Source organism: Centrocercus urophasianus, unplaced genomic scaffold, assembly GCF_019232065.1.
Source record: "Centrocercus urophasianus isolate 14NV4802_14NV808 unplaced genomic scaffold, USGS_Curo_1.0 seq_10, whole genome shotgun sequence".
Classification (NCBI taxonomy): Eukaryota; Metazoa; Chordata; class Aves; order Galliformes; family Phasianidae; genus Centrocercus; species Centrocercus urophasianus.
Genome location: NW_024884142.1, coordinates 18,989,915 through 19,015,968, shown reverse-complemented (window position 1 = coordinate 19,015,968; position 26,054 = coordinate 18,989,915). Strand labels below are relative to the sequence as shown.

General features: G+C 35.6%; 1 long non-coding RNA gene across 1 annotated transcript; it reads left to right on the top strand.

Moving 5' to 3' along the window:
* The first annotated feature begins 3,548 nt into the window (after positions 1-3,548).
* LOC122164844 lies at positions 3,549-25,489 on the top strand. The gene is made up of 4 exons (XR_006170325.1): positions 3,549-3,600; positions 8,880-8,945; positions 22,439-22,632; positions 25,116-25,489. It is a non-coding gene; the product is annotated as an uncharacterized LOC122164844 (long non-coding RNA).
* Positions 25,490-26,054: the final 565 nt, after the last annotated feature.

Below are 26,054 nucleotides of genomic sequence, written 5' to 3'. Positions count from 1 at the left end.
CAGATTTCACTCAGCAATTCATGACAATATCACATTTCTGACAATAAGAATGAAAATCAGTGAAGAAAGCAGAAGTTAGAACAGATAGTTTTTTATGCCTCCTATTTATATTCCCCTTTTTGCATCCGTTCTGCAGATGGATGTTTTATTCTTTCTTTATGGAAAGTTTTATTCTTTACTGTAGATAAACAAGTAACATTGAAAACAAATATTCAATAGACTGTGCAGAAGTGACCCTTAGTTTCTTGTTCAGTTGTTTCAGAGCACAAGTTGGAAATAGAATTTCATTATGTTTTTTAAGGGTAATCAGCAGATTTTTAGAAAAAAAGAAAGAGGAAAGATAGAAGTGGTTGCATTGATTTGCTTGATTTTTTTTCTGTTCTTTAGCTTATAACACATACTGGTACTCAGTAAAACCAAAGTGTGAAATAAAAAACCAAAATACTTTCACAAGGCCTGTTCATTAATCATAAAGGTCAGTATAGGCAAATTAAATTTCTTGCTCAATACAAAACAAAATTGGAATAGTCTTTTATTTTTTACCGTATCCTAGGGGTATAGAGATATTGCATTTTTCTTTACCTTCCAGCAATCCATACGCAGAAATTACCTTTGCTGATAATTTTCTCAATATACACAATATGACAGAAAATTTTCTTGGGGGGAAAATATTTCATCTTCAGAATCCTTAATTTTTCCCCTTTTTTATTAACTAGAATATATTTAAATTAATACATTTGCAGAAATTGTAAATAAAAAAAGACTGTATACATTATGCTTTAATGAAGAAGTGTGCTGATGAGGAACAACCAATGTCAATATGTCCATAACTAGAGTCAGGATCAGGCCTAATAAAGAGAGCCAAGGATCAACATTGGCAATTTCTCATGTATCCATGCCCTTGTCTACCTTCGTCTTGAGGACTGAGAAGGAGGGAGGCAGACAACCATTGTGGCAGTGCAAGGACCTGCAGCTTAAACTGAGAGAAAAGAGGGAAATGTACAGAAAGTGGAAGCAGGGTTGTGTATTCTGGGAGCAATGCAGGGCTGTTGTTCGTGTGTGTAGAGATAGGATTAGGAAAGCCAAGGTGCAGATGGAGCTGAACTTGGCGAGGGATGTGAAAGATAATAAGAAGGGGCTCTACAGGTACACAGGAAGGAAGAGACAGGCCAAGGACAGTGTTCCCCCTCTAATGAAAGGTAACAGGGAGCTGGCTTCCTCAGGCAAGGAAAAAGCTGTGGTACTCAATGAGTGCTTTCTTGGGTGGTAAGGCTTCCCGTGTCTAGACCATGAGCCTCTAGGTGAGGTTGTGGGGAGTGGTTTCTGTCCCACTGTAACAGTGGAACAAGTCCGAATCCTCCTCATGAAATTGAATGTGTATACGTGTATGGGGCCAGATGATATCCATCCTAGGGTTCTGAAACAGATGGATGATGTAGTTGCTGAGCCACTCTCCATCATTTTTGAAAAATCATGGCTGTCTGGTGAAGTCCCCAGTGACTGGAAAAAGGGAAATGTTACTTCCATTTTTAAGAAAGGGAGAAAGGAGGATCTGGGGAACTACAGACTGGTGAGCCTCACCTCTGTGCCTGGGAAGATCATGGAGCAGATCCTCCTAGAAGTTATGTTAAGGCACATACGAAATAAAGAGGTGATTCAAGACAGCCAGCATGGCTTCACCAAGGGCAGATTGTGCCTGACCAATCTGGTGGCCTTCTATGACAGAGTGATGGCTTTGGTGAACGGGGAAAGGGCAGTGGATGTCATCTACCTGGACTTTTGCAAAGCCTTTGAAATGGCCTCTCACCACATCCTTCTCTCTAAATTGGAGAGTTGTAGATTTGAAGGATGGACCGTTCGATGTATTAGAAATTGGCTGGCTGTACGTAGCCAATGGGTTGTGATCAATGGTTCTATTTCAGGGTGGAGGCCGGTCACAAGCGGTATCCCTCAGGGGTCGGTCTTGGGTCCAGTGCTATTCAGCATCTTCATCAATGACTTAGATGATGTCATTGAGTGCACACTCAGTAAATTTGCAGGTGATTCCAAGCTGAGCGGTGCAGTTGAGACACTGGAAGGAAGGGTAGCCATCCAGAGGGACCTGGACAGGCTGGAGAAGTGGGCCATGAAAACCTAATGGGGTTCAATAAGGCCAAGTGCAGGGTGCTGCACTTGGGTTGGGGTAATCCCAGGTATTTTTACAAGCTGGGGGAAGATCTCCTTGAGAGCAGCCCTGTGGAGAAGGACTTGCATGTCCTGGTGGACGAGAAGCTGGACATGAGCCAGTAGTGTGCGTTTGCATCCTGGAAGGCCAACTGTCTTCTGGGCTGCATTAAAAAAGGAGTGGCCAGCAGGGAGAGGGAGGTGATTTTCCCCTCTACTCAGCTCTTGTGAGACCCCATCTGCAGTACTGCATCCAGGCCTGGGGCCCCAAGCACAGGAAGGATGTGGAGCTCACAGAGTGAGTCCAGAGGAGGGCCACTAAGATGATCAGAAGGCTGGAGCACGTCTCCTATGAGGAAAGGCTGAGGGAACTGGGCTTGTTTAGCTTGGAGAAGAGAAGGCTCTGGTGAGACCTTATTGCAGCCTTCCACTACTTGAACGGAGCATATAATCAGGAGAGGGAACAGCTGTTTACTAGGGTGCATAGCGATAGGTCAAGGGGGAATGGTTTTAAACTGAGACAGAAGAGATTTAGCTTAAATATTAGGAGGAAGTTTTTCATACAGAGTGTAGTGACATGCTGGAACAGGTTGCCAGGAGGTTGTGGATGCTCCATCCCTGCAGGCACCCAGGGATGTGACTGGAGGCAGACTGGATGTGGCTCTGGGCAGCATGGTCTAGTGGCTGGCGACCCTGCACATAGCAGGAGGGTTGAAACTAGATGATCACTGGGATCCTTTTCAACCCAGGCCATTCCATTATTTTACAATTCTGCAGTTCTATGACTGTTCAGTGGACAATCAGATTTTGGTTTTCTGAACAAAGATGAGATTTATTTTTCGAAGTTGTATCACATGAATGGGTTGTGTGGTCACTGACTGCATGGATGGGCTCTTGCTTAGTGCCAAGATGTTGTTACAAGGGCAGTATGCTTCAAGGATTTTCAGCCTGGGGAAAACATAATGCCCTAATGGGACTGTTAAAAGTTGCTACATTATTTCTCACTGAAGTGTTAAGTTATTGAGTCAGGCATTCATCGCTTGACAAAATTAATCAGAAATGTTATATTTTGGAAAGCACACAATTCACATCCTACACTTATTTTTCAAACATAAAATCAGACACATAACTATCATTTCTCCTAGGTAAAGGAAGGGCAGAGGGCTATTTTCATGAGATTGCAATTATGTTCTTACATAAAACTAAAACTTTCTCCTGCTTACAGTTCTGTGAACCAGAAAGTTGGGTTATAGAAGCATAAAATCATTGAACTATACTTGTCCAATTGCAATTAGTTAAATCACTGGAGGAAAGAAGAAAAGATTCATATTCTTAACTGCAGCATTGTGAATCTCTTTGATCAATTTTCCAGTAACGCTGGTTAATGAAAGTTGAGAGGATCAAGGCTTTTCCTGCACAGCTAGTACAAAGATTAAGGTAAGCAAATTTTGAATTCCTAGAGGAGTTTGAGCTGGTTAATCTCTTCACATAATCATCCTTCTTGTTATTAAAGGTGGAAGAACTTTTTTATTAGTATGACAGTATGCTCTGAGATTAGTGACTCAGCTGAAAGCTTATAACATTAGTTGCCATATGACAGATTTAATGTTGCCTGTGGTTTTGTTGTTTGTAGTTATCAGTTTTAAATATTCTTTTCCTCTTTTACACACTCCTTTAAACTAATGTCTTTGGAGGTTCTGAGTTAAAAGCTTTCTACATTCATTTTTACTATCTTTTTATATGAAGAACTGACAGATGCCTTAATAAAGAATAGCCAGCTGGTTTATTTACAAAGACACATGATCAATTTAGTTTGCAGTTTAAAAGTACATAAAACATCTGTACCCTACTAATGAGTTTTAACAGTTTTGCATCTTGTATATCATGCTATTCAAAATATCCATAATTAAAAGCACATTTTGTTAATGAAATCTTCCCGTTGAATCATCAAAAGAAGCAATTTGTACTTTTTCTAAAAAATTATCCAGATATGTTTGGATAACTATTTTTTTTCATGGCTTTATTTTTTTTTACTGTTAATTCAGCTTTCAAAATACAATCATTCTGTATTGATTTGCATGACATACAAAATGCTTTCTTTTCAATTCTATCAACACAGTAGTAGTTGTCATCTGTCTTCCATTTTAATGTTGCCTCTGATTTTCATAGAAGTAGTGATTTGGAAATCATAAATATAGAAATGTAATTGTAGAAATAACAGAAGGAAGAAGGGATGTTTAAAAACTCAATTTTGTGTTTACACTAATAAAAATATTATGGTATGAAATGGATAGGCTTAACAATATCTGCTAATCAAACAAAGGGAAATTTGATTGAATACTTAACTAAAGAGAATATCTATGAATCTACACTGAAAACTCTCCTGTAGTGAACACATGCTCAAAAATTTCATATTACAGATAGCATGACTGAATTTGATACCAACAGAAAGCAACATAACTACACTAAATCTGGATGGTATGAAACCGTCAGTATGGTTTCAGCAAGAGGTGTATTAGTTGGTAGTAGACAGCAATAGAAGTTATGATCTAGAGGCAATGTACTTTCAGCAGCATTGGTTCAGGTTGTCAAAATACTTCAGGTATTTCCATTAAGGCTTTTCAAGACATTTATCAGAATTAATGTCTCTACCATGGGTGTCACAGCTAGCAAGTATCTTACTCAGCAGAAATAAATTCAGTAGTTGATTATCATTTGACCACAATGTACAGATGGTTGAAAAAATGGAGAGTAGCTGTTCTTACTACTTGTACTTCCTAACTATAGGCATTTCAGCCTGTAGGGGAAAGTTAAGTACCTGCTGAAATGAATGCCCATTCCTCTTGCAGTACCACTTCGAAAATGTGCAACTTTTAATTATCCTTTCTCCACCTTTCCCCCAGATTCTCTCTTCACATTGTCCATATATTTTCCTCATGCATATCTGTCAGTCCCCTTCTGGAGTGATTTAGGACCCACACCCCTATTCTTTTTTCCTTAGACACTTAAGAGGGACCTTCTTCTGGCAGCTCAGTCTAGGGAAATCTTGCATTTGGGTCTTAATTTATTTCAGTTTTGTCAGTCTTACTAGCAACTCAAGATAAATTTACTAGATTTAACAATTAGAACTTTGAAGTCTGCTTAAAAAATTAGAAAGAAAATCTATTTTTATGCTATTTATCTCTAGTCAGGTTTTAGTTACATGCATTTTGAAATAAATGAAATAAATTCATTTTATTTTGAAATTAAGGAGAATGGATGATTGTAAACAAATCTGCCATAGAACAAATGAAATTTTGTGACTAGACCACTGCTTGGGACTTATGGGGGGTAAATATATCATCATTGTTATAGGGAAAGCTAATGGCTCCCAGCTCATGAAAATTATTAGAACATGGCACTCTGTCATCTTCAGCATTCTCTGCATTATCACCCACTAACTATTCTGTGTCCAACAGTCTAGTGTGGAAGGTTTACATTATGGATTTGCCTCCATTACAGTTCCAGAGAAGATCAGGAATGCACTTTGGAAATAAACCTCTGGTCACTGTATACTGTTTTGCTTTACTTTGAGTGACCTCAGATTACATACATTTATTCTCTTTGAAATTAAACTGAGCTACAGTGGTCATTCCAAAATTACACCTAATGTATTCCAAACAGAAGTAATACACTCTATGAGCCCTCCCTAAAATAGGTATATGACAGAAACATGGTTTGCAGCACCAAGTGTTTTGCTTTACAGCGCCACTTCTGTTGTACTTTGCTCTGTGCTAACATGGATGTAGCTGAACACACTTCACATCCAAACCAGCAGCATGGTTGATGAGTGTATTGCAGAGTATGCTGGAAGAGAAAGTTTGGATCTGTGCTTGGCGATTCAAGAGGACTGGCTTTTATAAATGTGTATTCTGTCAAAATCTGTGCCTATATATCTCAGCATGTAGACTTAACATTTTGCTTCTTAAGATCTCTGGAGCTTTTCTTGACTGGGCAGGAGAAGTACGACATCTTCATTATTCCCAAACACATATATATATCTTCTGTGTTTAAAATTAATATAAGAAAATCTAAATTGTACATTAAATAGTGATAGAGCATGAAAAAAGACAAACTTAGGCTATCTCCTTTATGGCATCTTTCTTTGCAGTGACATAACTGTAACTAGCAGAGCAGAAAAAAAATTGTTGCATCGAACCTAAGCAAGGGCTGCTGGGGGACAGGAAAGTCTAGGGAATTTAATTTCCAGGAAATGAAATTTATTGTAACTCTTATCAGCTTAAAAAAAGTACTAAATGTATCACATGGAAGATTAATGCAAAGAGATTGGTACAAGAATTCCAGAAACCAAAGACCCAAGATTAAATCTTTTTGAACTATCTTATTATTATTATTATTATTTTTTTTTTTAATTGACATATCCCCCTGACTATTGAAAAACTATTCATCTTGCTTCTGGAGGACTTTTAATCTCTAATAGAATGTGTTTTCCAGAATCTTCAGGTCTTTCCAAAAATGACATTTTCTCTATTAAAAAATATTCCTTTTTATAGAAATTATCAGGAGAGAAAAAACAGTTTTTCAAGTAAATAATCCATTTTACCTTGTTATCTCAGAGACCAATCAGAGGACTTAGTAGAAAGCATACATCTGTCCTGATTTCCTAGTATTTTTCTATTTCTTTCCATTTTTTCCTAATTATTAAGACTTTTCAAGTAGGATTTGTGTCAGATGCAGTTTTGGCCATTGAATGTGTGATATGACAAGGTGTGAAATATGGCAGTTAATGAACTAATTGGTTAATAATTATTTTGTATCCATCAAGGAAGAGCTGTTCTCAGAAGGGGCTTCCAGCCTGCAGATCTCATATAAACAGGACAATCCCCCTCTCATTCCAAGTTCTTGTGGAAGTGTTCCTTTATTGGTTAGCTATAAGGAGCTCCTTATGCGATGTCAATTCACAGTTTTGGCAAGCTTACTTTTTGGAGGTACCCTGCTCTTCCCAGGCATTGAGCTGGAGTGGCAGTGAATTGTACACAGTGGTACCAGAGTAAGCGAAGATCATGTCATCATTGAGAGCATATGAGGTCTGGTTTATCAGTCTCTTTTTGCACATCTGCAGGTATGCCTTGACCTTAGGAATCTAGTACACAGTCTGTTCTGGGAAATTAAGCATTTTATTTGCTCATCACATGGCTATGACTATTATGTCAAAGCCCAAACTTCCACAGGAAACAGTTTAGAACAATTATGTTGTAGGTAAAAATTGGAACTACGATTAAAAATGTTAATCTGGAGAGTGTTTAATGAACACAGTGATAAACACTGCAACTTGTATGTTTGAACCAGTCCCTTTTAAAGCTGTCTTCTAAAGATAGGAGAAATCAAAGACTTACTGACAACAAGAATGAAAGCAATTAATTTGTAGTGACTACTGAAATTGTAAACACGCAGGCATGCTTGCTGATTTTATTAGAACATGTCTTTGTGCTTCAAGTTTTAACAATAGCAAAAAAATACTCAGGAGAAATAAGTACCTTGTAAGAAATAGTTGAAAGGCATCCCAACCAGAAATTCACAATTCTAACAAAAATTAATAACTTCCTTATTCCCCAAGAGATGTAACCTCTGAATCCAGCTTAATAAATGCCAAATGCAACATGGAATATCATACTGCAATAAGTAAGGGAAGATACTAAAGTAAGGACACCTCGTACAGATTCTTGCAGAAATCATAACAAAAATTTTTGCATCTGATCTGCTACTTACATAGAATTGTAAAATGCATATTCCATTTGGTTTTACAATTAACACAGCTAAAGGAAAAAACACTGAAGAGGCTGAAAGTATGACAATAACAAAAAAATCAAATGGTATAGCTTGGGGATATCTTAAATTATATTTTATATATGACATTCCAGAGAATTTATCTACTATTAATTACTAAACATCAGTACTATGTATTTCAGCTCAAACTCTAAGTTTGAGAGAGCTACAATGAGTTCTCCAAGAAAAAGAAAACTCAGGTTGCTGTTTCAATTTCTGCCAATAAATAAGTTTCAAGTAATCACATATTTTAATGAAAAGGATCTAGACAGTATATATGTAATCCATAATTAATAGAACATCTCTGAACAAATATTGCATCTAAGTTTGGAAGAAAAATCCAGTTTCATAAGTTCTGAAATTTTTTTGTAAGTTTAGTTTTGAATAGGCAGAGTTCTTGTAGCACAGTGTATTTAATCGATCAGTGATGACAAGATTACATAAAATGAAATTATTATAATCAAACTTTTTAAGTAAGTGAGAGGATAATGGCTTGTAAAACTAAATGATATATTCTTCCTTCAATTTCTATCATTCATAAGAAATAAGACTATGTCTCCTGTGGGTTATTTCCTTTCTTGTAGATTAGAAGAAAGAGAGATGCATCTGATATTCCAGGTTTAAACTTTGTGGGAAACCTACAGGGTGTCTATCTCAGGTAAATATAGTGTGGCACAGAATTGCATTTGTAGAGAGTTTGGGATGTTGTAATAGATAATGTGAAAATATAGGCTGCAATAATATTAGACCATAGAAGAGACATAAAACTCCATAAGAATAGTAGGAGTCTTAAGGGATGGCAACAAAAAGTCTTGAAGACATTTAAGCTCAAGAATGTGGTTCAATACCACAGAAATCAGGTACTCAATTTTATTTATTTTTTATTCCAGCTAGGGACATGAAGATTTGAGCAAGACTGTCATGTACATTGGATCAGGCAACAGCAGGAGTGTAAGGTCTGTGCTTTTTTTTTTTTTTTCCATCTGCATTTGGAGAAGGTTAGGAAACTAGCTGTAGAAAGGATGCTGAGAATTCACCTGCTGATGTGGAAGGAGCACTACCATTAAGTGTTGGATTTCCATCAGTGTGCCTACCATTGTGCCTTAAAAGTATATGCTCTCTAGATATGACATGGGTTTTCTCATCCATGTTCAGAATGCCAGAATTAGTGGCTTGATCTTGGATTGACTGCAGTGTGTTAACATACTTTGATATATTATGGATCTGTGAAGGCTTAGTGGAGGCTTATATTTCTCAAATATAAAAGTTCAGACTGTGAACTTTAGTCTGTGGAGGTTTCAATGAACATTAAATTTTTTCTTTAAATAATTGGCTTGATTTAACTGAGACTGTTTTGAATTTGCTAAGTCTTAAACATCATGTCTTTGTCACGTGTGAGACTGCACCCAACCTACTTTCAGGAAAGTGATCAAAGAATAGTTAGATATACATGGGAGACACAACTGGACCCTTGACAAAGGAAGGCAAGGATGTAGGGGAATCCTTTCCCCAAACCCTCAATTATAGATTAGTAATTCAGACCATTCCTACCCCCAAAGAGAAAAGCGGAAGAGAACATTGCTGTGATGACTGGTCCATGTAAAGATGGTTACGTAGGGATCTAATTTTAATGACATCAACTGATTGTTTTACAGACCTTTGAGCTGTCATTCACTGACTATATGCTTTTGATTCATTCCATCTCAGTTCCTTCATTGGCAGTTCTCTCCTACCCAATCTTTTGATCTCTTTGCACAGCTAAACAATTTATTTTTATCTAATGCAGAGATGACTTTAAATGCCAGTAGAGAGAACACAACACTGAACTGATCTGGAAAATTCTCTTCTCAAAGACTATACAGAAAGATGGTTTGTAGAGCTATCTTGCTTAATTTTGATGGTGTGAAGCCCTTCTCAATAAAATCTCCAGTGGGTTTACTTCTGAAAATTTGAGGCTATTAATTTTAAGCACTACCAAGGTTTTCAGTGAGAATGGTTGTGAGATGAGCTGTTAAAACCGAAGAATTTCTATAGAAATTTAGAATCAGTGTGTTTTCATTGCAGAAATATATGGACACTACAAATATATTCATTAATGAAATTTCAATACAATGTAAATTACTAACTAAAAATAATTCTTGCCTTCATTTTAATAGGTACTACTAACCTTTATGCAATGATAGATATTGATTTTTCTCTGTAGATAACTACATGATGTGTTCCAGTTATAGTATTGATTTAATTTAGTATGAAAAGCTTTGTCCATACACACAATTTGCTATTAAAGTCCCTCAAGGAAATTCCATACAAGTTATGCCATGAACTTATCAAGACATGATTACAAAAGTAACATTAATTCTTAGCTTCCCATTGAATATTAATATACATATTATCAGATAAAATTTTTGTACTACTGAAATTAATGGCTAAACTGTTACTGATTTTGTTAGCATATTACATTTTCTTTACTTTTAATACTACATTTAGCTATGCAGAATAAAATACACTATAACATATGTAGTATTTAATAAGAAAAATTTGAAATTCAACATTGGTTTGAAAACTAAATGAAATAAAAATTATTATTGAAACTCACATGAAAAAATGGAGTGCAAATAGTCTTACAGAAAGATCAAATGAGAAAAACTCAACTGCTGGTTAAACAAGAATATGAATATTTGATTTTTACGTTAACCAGTTTACTACTCTTAATTTAAAATCACTTTCAACGTTTTTTTTTTTTTTTGCACATATAAATTATCCTTAATTATATAAGCAGTTCAGTTTTTCTTATAATTTTGTGTTCAAAAATATTTCTTGTTAGTATTTAAATAATTCTGATGCAATTCCAGTTGAATATCTTCAATATTAGATAAGCAAAGATGGGTTGTCCTTGTACTAGGTGGTTTTCCCCTAGAGATTGTTAGGAATATATAGAAGATGTTTAGAGAAATTAATGTAAGAATCTGTGTTAGAAGACTAAGTCTGCATTGTCTACGAAATTCCAAAGTTACATTCAAAAAAGCTATATCAAGAAAAGGAGAGAGGTTCAGCGACACTTTTGACATATTCCATTATCCTTCTAACATCAGGCTAATATTAGAAACAGAAATGCATTTGTCAAGTGTCTTTCAACCTTCATTTATCTGCCTTCACCTCAATTCCTAGAAGGCATTTTTACAACAGTAAGACTTTCTTCCTTTAATAAGCCATTCCAAGAAACAGAAAAAGGATGTAGAAAGAGATTATAATAAAGAAAATAAGCTGAAAACCCAAGTGTATTTTCTCAAAAGTTTTTTCAATCTGGTTTTATGTATCACAGAAAACAGTAAAAGAGATGAGAATCTCTCTGTTTCCTTGAAGTAAGAAAAGAGATAATAGGTGGGTCCACGGACCAATAGATCTCAGAATGAAAATTTTCTTATGAAATATAACTTCCATTTTCTCTTCTACATATTTCATCCTTTTTGGTTTAGTAACACCATGTTATGGCTTGCTGAAGTATTATTACCTCATAGAAAAAATATCCCTGAGAGATTTCAAAACTTTCTAGGGAAAATACATAGTTGGTTCCTTCAAGAGCAGTCCGACAAAGCACATATGACAAGGCTTAATAGTGAATGTGTGAGTCAGTCCATCAACACGTCGTGACCATGAGATGTGCAACACGTATACATCTTAATACACATTTCCCTTTTTTAAGATATTAATCCAATCCTTAACCATTTTGTCATGGTTATCATAATTATTGTTACACAAAAGTCTCTCAAACAGTACTTTTTAGGTAGTGGTGCACTCAGAAGTGGCTGTCATACCAGGTATAGTCAAAATAGCTATATGCACATATTAGCTCTGCAAGTGCACTTCTCAGCCATGTTTAAAGTACATTCCAACACTACCATAACTGATTTTCATTTTAATATAATAGTATTTGTTTGCATTTTTTTTTTGACATTCTTTATTTATCTTTTCAACTAATAGTCTATCTATCTAGCAATCTGTAGGGGATTTGGATTGTTATGTCTATGAAAATGTTCTTAGTGAGTAATTTTCAGCACACAGTTTCCTGTCTAGACACTCCACAGGAAAATTAAATCTGTCATTTGTGCATCAAATGCAAAAGTATATTGAGGAAAAGCAGTTATTTGTCATCAAGACATTCAAAAGTTGTAAAATATTCAAAAGTAGCCCACAGTTTAGCTAAAAGAAAAGTAATATCTTATTTCTGAAAAGTCTACAAAATGAAGATTTTCAACTCCAACTACTTTGAAGAAGGCAAATTTAAATCCTTGATTAGGTCTGAGAAAAGTCTTCTGACTTAGTGTATAGTCCTAAATATGTGAAGATTTACCTCAAGATATAGGTGAAACTATTGAGCTTTGTGACACTGTGGTTAACTGGTGTATTTCTGAATTTCTATTTGAGAAACTCAGTTTCTGTTTTGGAAAGAGAATGATAAAATATTCAAAGAAAGACTGTAAGATCTATGGTCTTTTATTTTCGAAGTGAGAAAGCTTAGATGTTTTGGATATATTTTCAGACTCCTGGGTTTTTCTCTTTGTAGAACAGTAAGCCTCTGTACACTTTGAAATCTGCCCATCAATAGTTTATCTTCTCTAAAAACCTCAACTTTTGACTTGTTTTCTGTAATTCAGCTGAACAGGATCTCACCATGGCTCAACAAACATTGAGCTGTAAAGTTGATGAAGAATATTTTAGTTGCTGTTCCAGCTATCTCTGAAAGCTTGTGGGAGGTCAAAGAGGAACACAGAGCTTTGTCTCAGAATTATACAGTAAGCACTCAGACGAATATTTGTGTCTTCATTTATAAGCAATTGTATAAACTATTTATGTTTAATTCCCAGCCCAAATCCATTAATTCTCTGAGAAGCAATTCCTAAATTCTTCTCAGAACCACATGTAGGTAGGTGCATTATATTCTACATTCATGTTTTTGCCACTGAATAGGAGACGAGAGCACACCAATATTATCACAGATGTGGCTCACTAAGCAAGGATTTTTCTGATTAAGAGAACTCGTTCAGCTTGCAGCCCTGTAAGTGTAAAACCCTAAGTTAAATTTTACGTAAAAATTCCTTTGTGGATGCCATGATCCATAATTTGAATGATACTGCTGCAGATAGTCTTCTCAGTAATACTCCTGAGTCCTTATTTGTATGCACTTGAATGAAAACAGTCAAGTAAAAGCAAATACTTTTTTGACTTCTGCATAGGAATAGTGTTTCTTTCAAACTCACAGTATCATTTGACTATTGAATAAGAATATGCAATAGATTCTAATGCCTACATTCTCTTTGTTTTCCCTGTATTTTCGAACTCTAATCCATAAATACAATTTTCCCATTGTTAGTAATGTGACATGAGCTTTGTACTATGTTACAGAGCCTCAGGACAAAGGCTTGTCCTTCTCATTTGTTCTGAAATTATTATTTTGTTCTCAGTCGGTTTAGCTGTAGCAGTGGTTTCACAAATGATCAAGTAGATATGCTTTTAATTTTGCTAATCTTTGTATGGTATAGGAGACTCTAATGCTGTGATAATATATTATAGAGGTGTGTTATGATTGTAGTGGTAGTGAAAAGTGGAAACAAGCTGGGAAAAGTGGCACAAGAGACTACAAGGCTATAAACTGTCATTTAAAAGAAATAGATATGAACAGGATGGAAAAAAAAAAAAAAAGCATTAAAGATGCAAAAAGTGCACAAAATGCTGTAATTTCAACTGTATAACTGAGTTGCTAATCTGACACTGCAGCTTGGCCTCAGACCTGCTCTGTCAGCATAGACTTGCCTGGGAATCACTGGACTGTGACTGACCCTGCTAATGGTCACCAGATCCATCCTGCTTTCTTTGCTTGGGCGTTCTGTGACTATGCCCTTGCTGAAGACACTGCTCTACTGGCCCATGTAAGAATGGCATGCTCTTGCTGCCTCTTGACATATGCCTTTTAAACACTCATTTTGCTTGCAAAATTATATCCACCCTGTCAAAAGGGTATATGTGTTATTTTCTGAAGGCTGTCTTGCAAATCTTTAGTTTGCTGAAAATTTCATCTGTCCCCACCACTGACATATTCTGGGGGGATAATTTCTCTACAGCTGGAAGCTCACATGCCTTTAGTTATAAATAATCGCTTGGTATTTACTGGGAAAAGTGATGTATTAATCATTCCAAAAGGTGAACATGCAGAGGAAATCTGATTCACTGTTATTTCCTTAGGTTCTTGGGAATGAGCAAGCAGGGTCCTCAGCAGATACAGGAATAGGCATCCTTATTGCTTGGCACAATGACGTTTAACGGCTTTCCATCAAGTTCTGAATCTAATCTGGACACCTGGAGAGTGTCTTAGGAATCAGCTGGGACCACTGTGACAAACAATGTGCTAAGCAATGTTGTTGAGACGACATGAGCTTGTGTTGCTGGAGGAAATGAATTGAAAGCATTCAAACTTTCATCAGTCTTGCCTTCATTTCATCATGAAATTGTTTAAACCACACAATGAAATTGCACCATCCTAAAGGAAAAATCTTGCTGCTGGTGTCAAAAATCATTTTCAAGTCAACAAAGACAGGCTAGACAAAAAAGTCCACTCAGTTTTTTTTGTTCCATCCGTTATCTAACAAAGGTTAAGTTTGTCGTTTACTTCATCCTCAGAAAATGTTTTCTGCCAGGTAAAAGTCTTCACTAAGTGATGCAGTTAAGCGTAGACCTTGTAATAATGCTGAGATTTCTTTTAGTAGGGGAATTCTTCAGTGAGTGCAGTGTATGAAATGACTATCCTCTTCTTATAGAGATGGACAAAGACAGTAAGTATATAGTCTTGTGGGATCACTACTTTATCTCACAGAAACAGAAAGCTTTCTGAGGATTAAGAGGCCTTAATGTCTGTGAGAGTCTCAACTGAAGTGAAAGTAAGTACTTTGTCACCTAAATTTCTGAGACAGTAAGTGATAGCCAGAGTGAACTAACAGTCTGTGAAGATAGGTATTCAGTAGCCTTGTACCTAACCATAGGTTGTTTGCTGTATAAAGAATGTAAATGCTAACATTTTGTTGCAAGAATTTGATTCTTTCCAGGTAGAAAGGCAATCTATCCAAAATTCACGACAAAGATGGAACTGTCATAGGATACCATATTGTATTTTAAGAATACCATTAGACTTTACACCATTTTGATTGAATTGTTATTGCAGCTCATCTGTTTTCTTGCAATGCTAGGCGCTGTGCATAGCTCCAGTTATACATGTTGAAGATTACAAAACTTTTCGTCTTGGATGCTGGTACTCTATAAGCTATTGAAGATTAATATAAACAATATTTTCTATCAAACAATTTTGTGTAAACTAGCTTATACGACAGGACTTGATTTTTCCAGACTATCACATCAAATGTTCAAAAAATTTTTGTTTGGAACATTTTTGTAATGATTAAGCATTGCCAGAAGTTGTATTAGTGATATTCAGCTTGCATTAAAGTGCTTTTCAATTTAGAAAATTAGTTACTTAACTTCTTCAAAGGCTTTTTCCTATGAGTTCTTGCAGAGAAAAGTTGATATGTAGAAAGGCTGAATTTTGAACGCATGAAAGGATACTCTGCCCAGCATGATGTTTCTCTTCAAACTTTATGTTGTTGATATTTCTATATTACAGTGGCTAGTTACATATCAGCATCTGGGACTGATGTGAAAGCAAGATTTTTTTTTTTTTTTTTCTTATTTAAAATCTGAAAGATATTCTGTACAATAGAATTGTGCACAGCGCTTTCCACAAAGTAATCAGTATTGTTGTTTTTTCTTTTATACTAATAATACTAAGTAATATAATACTACTATACTAACTAATATTCTACAAGACAGCCTAGTTAAGATGAACAAAAGAGACATCCACTAAACATTTGTGTCTTATTCTGGTCCCTAAAATATTGTGTATTGCAATTGTTCATGTAGTTTTTTTGAATCTCATGAGCCTTTCTCACCGCAATGAGGAGTCAATAAATACAGCAAGGTTTCCAGACAATTAGCCTATCAACAACAATAGACTGAAGAGCAAAAATGTAATGACACTGATAACATGGATGTAGTCGATTCATTGCTGCTTCAGTTTACCCCCGTACAAATTTTGCAGTTCTATTCCTTGCATACCTTCAATGTCTGCTTTCCTTGTCGTAGAGTTATGGGAAATAATGATGGAGGTATGAGATGCTATGAAATCTGACAACACATAATTTACTTTCTTGGGAAGATTATTTCATGAATAGATATATCGGGAGAAACTTGGCTGCAGCACATAGGGGTATTTCTGTCATATTTGTTACAATGAATTATGCTGCCCACTGGACTTTGCAAAAGTACTTTCCTCTCTGATATAATTAGCATACTTTCAGTTCATAATAGCAAAATACCAGACACTGACTACCTTGTAATCTGAGAGGTCAGGAGTACTTTGCCTTAGGAACCAATTCAAAACATTCATGCCCTGTCACCCACAACAACATTTCAGACAAGCAAGGAAGGCTAATGCTGCACAAACATTATTTCTGTTGTATACAGATCTCTAAATAAATAACCTTTGATTAGAAATTGAATAATTGTGAAAGAAAATGATAGGCGGCATAAGTAAGGATGGCTTACATTCAAAGCACTGTTCATTGTCTGTAGCATTTTAAACCCTAGCATAGACAATACAGATGGACAGCTTCATTAATTCATAATATACTGAAGACTGAGGAAAAATAAAAGTTGAAAGACTACATTGGAATAAATTACTTTAAAAAAATTTAGACGCAGAACCACAGAATTGTAGGGGCTGGGAAGGGACCTCCAGAGATCATCAAGTTCAGACCCCCTGCAAAGCAGGCTCTCTACATCAGGCAGTATTGGATGCATTATAACTAATTGCAACTGCTCAATCCCGAATACCTCAATTTTTTATTTCCAAATAACTCCAGATTTTAAGAAAAAAAATATTTTGAAGAACCTTATAATAGTGAAAAATCTTGAATAGAAATGTTTTCTATTCAAGATGCACTGGACACAAGTTTAAGAATTTATGGTGGCAGTTGTGGACTCTATTGTATAATTTTGCTCTCCAAAGCTATATTAAAGTAAGATAACATTACGGTATTCTATATATTTTACCAAACAAAAATTTCATTTTACCCAAACTGCAAGTAGAAGTGTACCTGCAAACAGCTTATGAATTAAGACAGGTAAATTTGCCCTAAATCTCACTTTATTACAGCAATTATATTTCAACAGGATGAAATATTTTCTTGGTCATATTTCTGCTCCTTTCCTTAGTGGGAGAACAAAGAGAAAACTATGAGATGAAACCAAGACTGTATTTGGAAATTAAACATGAGTCAGAGAAGAATGTCTCTGCAGCCAAGATATGTAGGGCTAATAGTGGAATGTAATGTTCACACTGCTAAGTGAATTAGAAGACATTGTGATTAATGTGAGTAATACGTCTTAGTCCGAAACCATACGTAAATTTTTTAAATGACAACACATGAAAAGATTTTTTTTTCTACCAAATTAACCTTGAAATTTTTGTTTTATTTTGATTCTCAGTACAGGTACTAAAAATGCTCTCAAATCTAAAACTCCAGTTTTACACAGAATGTGAATCACAGAATCACAGAACTGTAGGAGTTGGAAGGGACCTCCAGAGATCATCGAGTCCAAAATCCCGGCCAAAGCAGGTTCCCTACACCAGGTCGCACAAGTAGGTGTCCAGGCAGGTCTTGAATATCTCCACAACCTCCCTGGGCAGCCAGTGCTCCATCACACTCACCATAAAGAAGTTCTTGCATACATTTGTGCAAAACATCCTATGCTCCATGAATCTGTTTGACAAGTCTTAGGACAGACTTGATATTATCTTTGGAAAAATGGAATACAGTTTCAGTTTAATTGTTTAATTCACAAAGTGAACAAACTTTCATAGGTGGGAATGAAGAAGTTGCCACTTCCTTTACAGTAAACAGCATATCCCACAGCTTCAGGCAGATAGACTCGAACCAAGTATAATGGAATGTAAACCATATCTGACAGATTCTATAAAAAAAAGCTCAACCACTGGGCTTTTAAATGTATATATATATGTGTATACTATATATATGTATGAGTTTGTACTATATAATACCCATATATATGTAAAAAAAACTCTGCTGGATTTATTGTGGGAGGCTTGGGGGGAAGTTTTATTAGAGTATATATGAATCCCAAGATAGGATGATACACAGTGCCAGGGCTGAGAAAGAACAGTAAGTATAATAAGGCATTGAAAGCTTGAGGTCCCCTTCCTGTGGTCCTCTGTGAAATAGTATCATGCAGATCCCAAAACATTTCACGAGAATAATGATCTTTATTAGGCCTTAAGGGAACCAGATCAACTCCAGTCAACTGGCACGCCAATTTACCCAGTTGCTAATTCAGGCTCAGCTTTGAATTTTATGGTTGAAATTTGAGGCTGTAACCCTAAAAAAAAAGAAAATTTGCCCCCCAATTTTTTTTCATCTGATCTCCATTTTCTATTACATTTTCACTAGCTTCCACATAGTCCTCATATCTTCTGAAAAATATTAGTATGACAAAGGCATAAGGGGATCTACTTTAAATTGGTTTTGGTCTCATTGTGTTTTGCAACGTTGCCTCAGTTTGTGGCTAAGACTGGAAAAAAGTACATATCTGATAGCACTGAACACGGAACATATGTTAGCTTCACAGTACCTCATGACTTCTGTGAGGCATATGGAAAAAGAGAGAAATCAGAATTTTTTGTTATAAACCCTGTTAGAAAAGAGGAATCAATCAAAAACAGGACATCTCTTGAGAACATCACATTGTCCACAGAAAGAGAGTCAGTACAAGGAAAATAGGAATAATGTCCTTGGATGGATAGAATTGAAATTTTTAGCAATTTCTTTAATTTTTCCTTATCTTCCAGAATTACCAAAGGTTTGGCTTCTTGTTCTCTGTATCTTAGTGGCTACTGAAGTTCTACAAAATAAGGAGGCCCTGAGATTAACATAAAGTAATATCCTAAGAAATGCAATTTCATTCATTTAAAGTCAAGACTCACACAACTTTGATCTATATGATGAATACTTGAGTTACACTTATTAAGTGCATTATGCTAGGATTTACTTTCTTGATTGCATTTGTAGTTCTAATTTGCTAAAATACTGTAGAAGTCTATTTGCATATGAATTTAAGTCTCTTGAAGCAGAAATTTTCTTGCAGGTTAATGATTAAAGTACTGGACTCTGGTGGGCTTTGAAACTTAAGTTGACAGCCCCAGGGACTATTCTTTTACAGCAATTCACAGGTAGCCAAGGCCAGGGCAATGTTAAAAGGCCTAGTAGATCATGTCCAGTGAAAACCAGTGATTAGGTTGGGCAAGGAGTGCTCAGTGGGGGATACACGTGTCTTTTTACCATGTTGTCAAGATGGAAGCAATTTCTAATATGGATGAAAGCACAACTTTAGCAATAGCAAAACACAGGTCTTGTGCGTGCTAAGAGCCTATCAAATTAGGCAGCAAAAGAAAAAAAGGCTTTAAAGATCCCTTTTGTGGATACAAACATCAAAAGTAGGATTTAGCCTTACTTCATGACGTTTTGTTTCTATAAATCAATCTCTTCCCCAGCCTTTAGAGTTCGTACGGCAAAAACTCCTTTGAACCCCATCCAAATGTAGGCCGAACTTCTGTTTACCACTGACCAAGATAATCTCTCCTAATGTGGTAGATTGGGAAAAGAATAAACTTTTGGAACAACAAAAACAAAGACCTCTGTAAAAAAAAGACATCAGATCACTAATTCATCTTAAGGCACGAGACACACACCAAAGACATTTTTTTATTGTAGCTCTCAGTGAACAACAGGAAAACATCTGTGGACAGATGAACCATAGGCAGTAAGCTGCAGAAACTTCTCAGTGTACAATTCAAAAGACCACAGAAGAAACTTGAATGCCATATAACCTTTCTGTTTTCCAAAGTATTGAACGTTTTACAAAAGGGTGACTGCTCATAAGGAAAAAGGATTACAAAACCAATGAAGTGCTGTTACAGAAATCTATACAATATATTTGTGAAAGTGCACCTAATTATGGAGTATGACAGATAATTCTTCAGTGAAAAAGGCATTGCTGTGGAGACTGTGAAGATGTATGGATTGCATAGACCAAAGGGAAATTTTATCTGAGATGAATCCCTTCAAAAAATATGGAGTGATCTTTGCTCTTTCTTCCATGAAAGGTTCTAATACAAGAAGGTATTGATGCAAGTTATTTGTGCAAGGATGGTTTTAAATGCCAAACTTTGTATGTTATGTGAAACATTTAAATCCTTTTGTTTTGATTGTTTGAAGACAGCAGAGGGCTGCTTTTCTCAGCAAACATTTCATTTGGGTAGGGGTGTTTGAAAGTTCAGTATGTGTCTCCGTATTTGGGAGGAATTTATGAAAGAAAAACAAAAGTGACAAAAGTGAATAGTCCAAACTGATAAAAATGGATACCAATAACTGCATAGTTTCTTTTACAAAACATATGAATAATTTCACTGCTATGCGTGTATTTTTTTTCTTCGCTTGCTCTTTTTTTTTAAAAAAAATTATTCTTGAGTGTGAGTATGCAAGACTTTATTCCTTGAGCAATAAACGACAGTTTCCATAAACTATAAATGAGGCTAAAGTGCAAATGCAGAATTTTACTGAAATTCATCAATGAAATATTTTGAAGTGTATGCTATTCAGTGCAGTACCTTTGAGAGAAAAAGAAAGAATTATACAGGATTAATGAACTCCATTAACTATAACTAAATTAGCTATGGCTATTGCACTGGTAAATATAATATCAAAAATTTTTTGTTCGCTATTGAAAAGAAGATGTTTAGTTTCTAGTGAAAGAGAACTCATTAAAAAATAGATCAATAGAGCATTCTGCCAGGTTCTCACATTAAAAAAAAAAAAAAAAGAAAAGACTCTAAGACAAGTAATGAAATTATGTTTTATGAATCTTCTGGAATAACCTGAAATTAGATGAACAGAAGTTAATCAGTCTACAAATGTCCTAAGTAGACTTCTCCTTTCTAAGGCCCACAGCTTTTCTCAGATTTCAGTTACAGGAAGACAGTTACTTTTAGTGGCTCTTCTCCGAGTCTAATGAATCAATATATAGATGACTGTGTATCAATTTAAACAATTAAAAAAAAAAAACAATGTTTTTGTGTTATCATTGTATAACACAAAAAAACCACAGCATCTAAACAACGAAAAACCTGTTCAACAAAAACTTCTCACTTGGAAACTGAAACAATTTCTTGAACTATTTCTCTTGGATTGAAGATATATATTAATGAGACGTTTACCATTGCTGTCTTAGTTTTGAATCATAGTTTGTTCCCTGGTTTCTGGCAATTACAACTCATTTTGTAGTGAAAAAATACAGTTTTCTCTGGAGTGATTCTGAAGGTTAGCAGAACATTGCTATGAATACACAAAAAGCTGAAGTCTAAAATACATATAAAACAATATAAGGCGTCTAAAATAAATCTATATCAAAATATAGGAAAATTGATGTTTCTTAATTTTCATTTTACCTGCAATGATAAAAACTACACTTTGAAGAACCTGCATGAAAATATAGAAAAGAAATAGGACGGCATAATTTCATAAATTTTCCTGAAATGACAAAAACAATTTTCAGAGTATTCACTTGTCAACCTCCCTGTAACAATTCAAAAGTATAAAAATAACAGTCATATTTATTTAGAATTCAGCTTATATGAAAAAAAAATGTTCAATGTGAATTATACATCTTTTTTTTTGTTTTTCTATTTAAACTAGTAACCAGTACCCTATTCCTCTCTTTTCAACACATTGAATAAACACATTTAATTGTGACTCTCTCTATATATGGAGAGTATTGTATTAGTACTGTATGCACTGTACCTAAATAGCAGGGTTTGAAAGTAGCAAATGGAATCTAAGATAAATTTGGGAAATTTTGAGTATGCAAATGTAAAACAAGCTTGCCCTAGGTTGTCATAGGCTTTTGGCTGGAAATGTTTCTAATAGCCTGAACCCAAAATTGCTTTTCTGCCTTTCAAAAATCTCACTAAAATTTGATAATAGTAGGTAATTTACTCCTAAGTTTTGCACTTCAAAGGAACAATGCTATCATCTCTGTCATAAGATCCTGTGACTACGCTTAGACCAACCTCCCAATCTGTCTAGAATTTTTAGGTTTATGTTAGAGTTTCATTTCTCCCTTGTCCCACCTAGGCATGGAACTCAGCTGGAAAAAATCATGTTACAGGTCCTTACTGGTTTTTTTTTGCAGCCAGTGAAAGACCTATCCTTGCATCTGAGCCTTGGTTATAAGCAGATCTCCGTGGTCTTAAAATGGATCTTTTTTATTGCAGAAAGCTGTAGAGAGCCCACACTGGAGCAAGATTGTGGCAGGAGCAGAGGAAAATTGTGGGGAGAAAGGAGCAGCAGAAATGAAGTGTTATGAAGTGACCACAGCCCCCATTCCTTATCTACCTTACGTCAATCATGGCCAGGGAGAAGGAAGAGAAGGTGAGAATGAAGGAATGAAGCTGAGCTTTGTAACAAGGTAAGCTGGAGAAAGATGTTAAAGGTTTGTCATTTCTAACTCTATTTTTAATTGGTAATAAAATAATTATTCCCAAAGTCAAGCCAGATTTTTTCTGTGAGAGTATTGGTAAATGATCTCCCCCTCTACATCTTCATGAACTTTGCCAACTCATTTTATCCTTTTGTCCTGCTTAGGAGGAGTCAGAGAGCAGCTAGATGGGCAACCAGCTACCACCATAAAAACAGCAGAGTTCTCAGATGCAGAGAACCCAGAATGTGAAAGAGTGGGCAGTGACAACCTGCAAAGAGGGAACAGACTCCTATTGCCAAAGAGAGCATTTCAAGTAAAAATGTCAGTGTCCTTAATTATACAGTCAATACAAAGTGCAATGGGAGACATGTGGATCACCATTCTGATATTAAGGCAGGCTGGAAGAACCCTGCACAGGATGAACAAAATTGAGCATAGTGATAGCTGCTACTGAGGGAAATGACACTAAAAGTCACTAAGTCACTACCAGCACGTTCCAGTTTCTCCATCAGAGTCACCCGAGTGACTCTCAAAGCTTCACTGTACCCACAGAGTCAATTTTTTTTATCACTAACATCTCCCATATCTTCCTGAATGAACCTTTCTCATACTACAAATTCATGTGTTATCTGCTTTGGAGACAATGTATTCCAGGAAGAACTATTTTGGTCTTACCCTTTGAGAAAGGGTAAACTCAATTTTACCTACATTGAACTGCTGCTGCAAACCCTTAATTTTTCAGCCGTGAAGAATATATGGCTGATTCTACTATTCATTAAAGCAGTGGCATATGCATTTGAAGCATACTGAACTTCCATAAAGTATTAGTTAACTATAATAACAGCTCCCTCATACTTAAATGCTGCACATACTGTAGCTATTCCCACCTTCCCTTATGGAATGTGACTATATTACTGCAAAACAAAAACCAAAACAAAACCACCACCACCACCAACAAAAAACCATATTGCTGAAATTGCATGGATTAAATCTGTGAATCATGAGAGTAAATCTCTGCAATATTCTATGGATAGACTTTTAAGCCTTTTGAATTCATAATGTACAATTTCATTGTAAGTTCTCAATCCTGTGAAGGATTTATGCCTTTCTGCAGAATAGAAAATCATGAGTCTCATGGCTCCTTTCTCTCTTAGTGGAAAACATCCTATACGTATCAATGGTAATAATGCAGCTAGCAAATTTTTACCATTTGTAGAACTGATGCAGTTTGGAATTCACAGACCTATTAAGCGAGAATCATATTGGTGATAGTGTCAACTTGATTTTCAGATGATGCAAAACCACTTCAGTGTACTTTTTATAGCCTTCTGCTCTAGGTACTATATTTCAAAGCAGCAGCCAAACGCTCCCATTAATTTACCCTAAAGGAGATATATACCAAAGAAAATTTGAAATGAAAAGGTGAACTTTCATGTTTGAATTTGAAAATTTGTATGTGAATAGTAATCTTTGAGGGCACATGAAATGTTGGGCTCTTATGTAAGAAAGGAATATGCCCTTCCTAAGGGACCAACGATGCCCATTTTTCTGAGATGCTCATGTTGTTACCTTATTAAAAAAGTCCAAGTGTGCATGCACAATGAATGAATGAAGACACTAATAAGACATAGTGGCTGCAATAGTTAATGTATTTGTCTCTATTGAGCTTCAGAAATGTTCTTATTATGTACCACTACATAGGATTCAAACAGAACCACAGCTTTTGTTTCAGGTGATTCAAACACATCAAAAGTGCTTCTAAATGTGTAATAGGGAAGTCTTTCCCCCACTGTCATATAAAAATGTAGGAAGAGGAAAAGAAAAGTTTTCCGAGGTCACCATTTTTATTTATCAGAATTTGGTCAACAAAAAAGTCTTAAGGATATACACAAGACTATAGATAATGTAGCAGAAGGATGATTCATCTCTAGAGCTTTTTGTGTGCAACTCATATCAGACTGCATCTGGCAAACAGTTTCTTATAAATTATACCTTTTGGGATAGGAAATAATAAGAAAAGGATGTAAAACATAGCATATATGCTAATGTAAATATAAATGTTAATAGAAAACAAGATTCTGTTTGATTTACATTTTTGTTTCACAATCTCTCTTTTGACTTACAATTATCCTTTTCTTCTGCAGTGATCTTAAACTTTCTTGTAGCTCTTATACAAATCATTGTCCTGACAGCGGGGGAGAAGAACTAAATTTACCTTTAAAACTTTCCTGCCTTACTTTTTTTTTAACCTTTGAAGAGCATTCTGCCTCTGTCATATTGTTCCATCTTCCATCTCCTCTTCACTGAGCTCAGCCCAAAAATTCAGACTCAATTATTCACTTTTCATCCCATCTTTTTTCCCCCATAAATGTGGGACCCTGCAGAGCTGACCTTATCAGGCTTTGGCAGTCTGAGTTTTATACCCAGCACTTTGTTCCCTGCCTCTCTGATATTCAACCTTTCTCTTGCAGTCTCAGCTGGAGAAATCCCTGAGGAAAGGGGATTAGGAGAAGGAACCACTAGCTCGGGCAAGCATGGAGCTTTTGCACAAGGAGGGAGATCCATAATTCAGGCAGACCCAGATGTAAGTGGACTGGGCTTCAGCTACAGTCTTTCAGTGACCGGATTAACCATCACCAGTGTGACTCCGAAGGCTGTCTCAAATGTATGCAGGGCGTTAACTCTTGCTTGACTGCAAACATGCACCTTGCAAAGTTTGAACACAAAATATGCTATGGGAGTGCGTATATACTGAAACTTATTCTTTGAGAGTGGATGCTGCCTTTATCTTCTATACCAGCTGATGGAACAAGTTTGTTCATGTGGCCCTTTCAGGGTAAGGAATAATCTCAATCTCTTATTATTGATAAGATTTTTTTTAAATTAGAACATATGTTATGAGAAAATCTTCCATTACCTTAGGAAAAGGATTATATAAAAATACTGATACAATCATCCCTTTAACATCTTCTGTTTTGTTTTTTTTTTTTGTTTATTTGTTTTTTGGGTTTTTTTCCACATAAATTCTAATGGAACTAAGCAAATTGTATGATTTCTGTTTTTAAAAGCCTTGAATTTTGCTACAGCAAATAATTTCAGCTGTTTTTTTTTTTGTTGTTATTTTTTGGGATTTACTCAAATGAGAACTTTAATTTGAAGAGCTTGCTTCAGGAAAAGTGAATTAATATCATAATGTTTTAGTCCTTTAAAGGCTTCTGCAAGGAAAATTATCAGTTTTAGAAGAACAAAAGGTTTTGTCATTATCAGATTGAATTAACAATGCTTTTTAAATTTGCAACAGTCCTTGTTAAAAATCAGTCCTCAGTAGGATTCCTAAACTTGTCTCTTAATAAAGCAATTGAAAGGAAAACACCATCATTTATTTTTGTAGATAGTGATTGTTAAGCAAA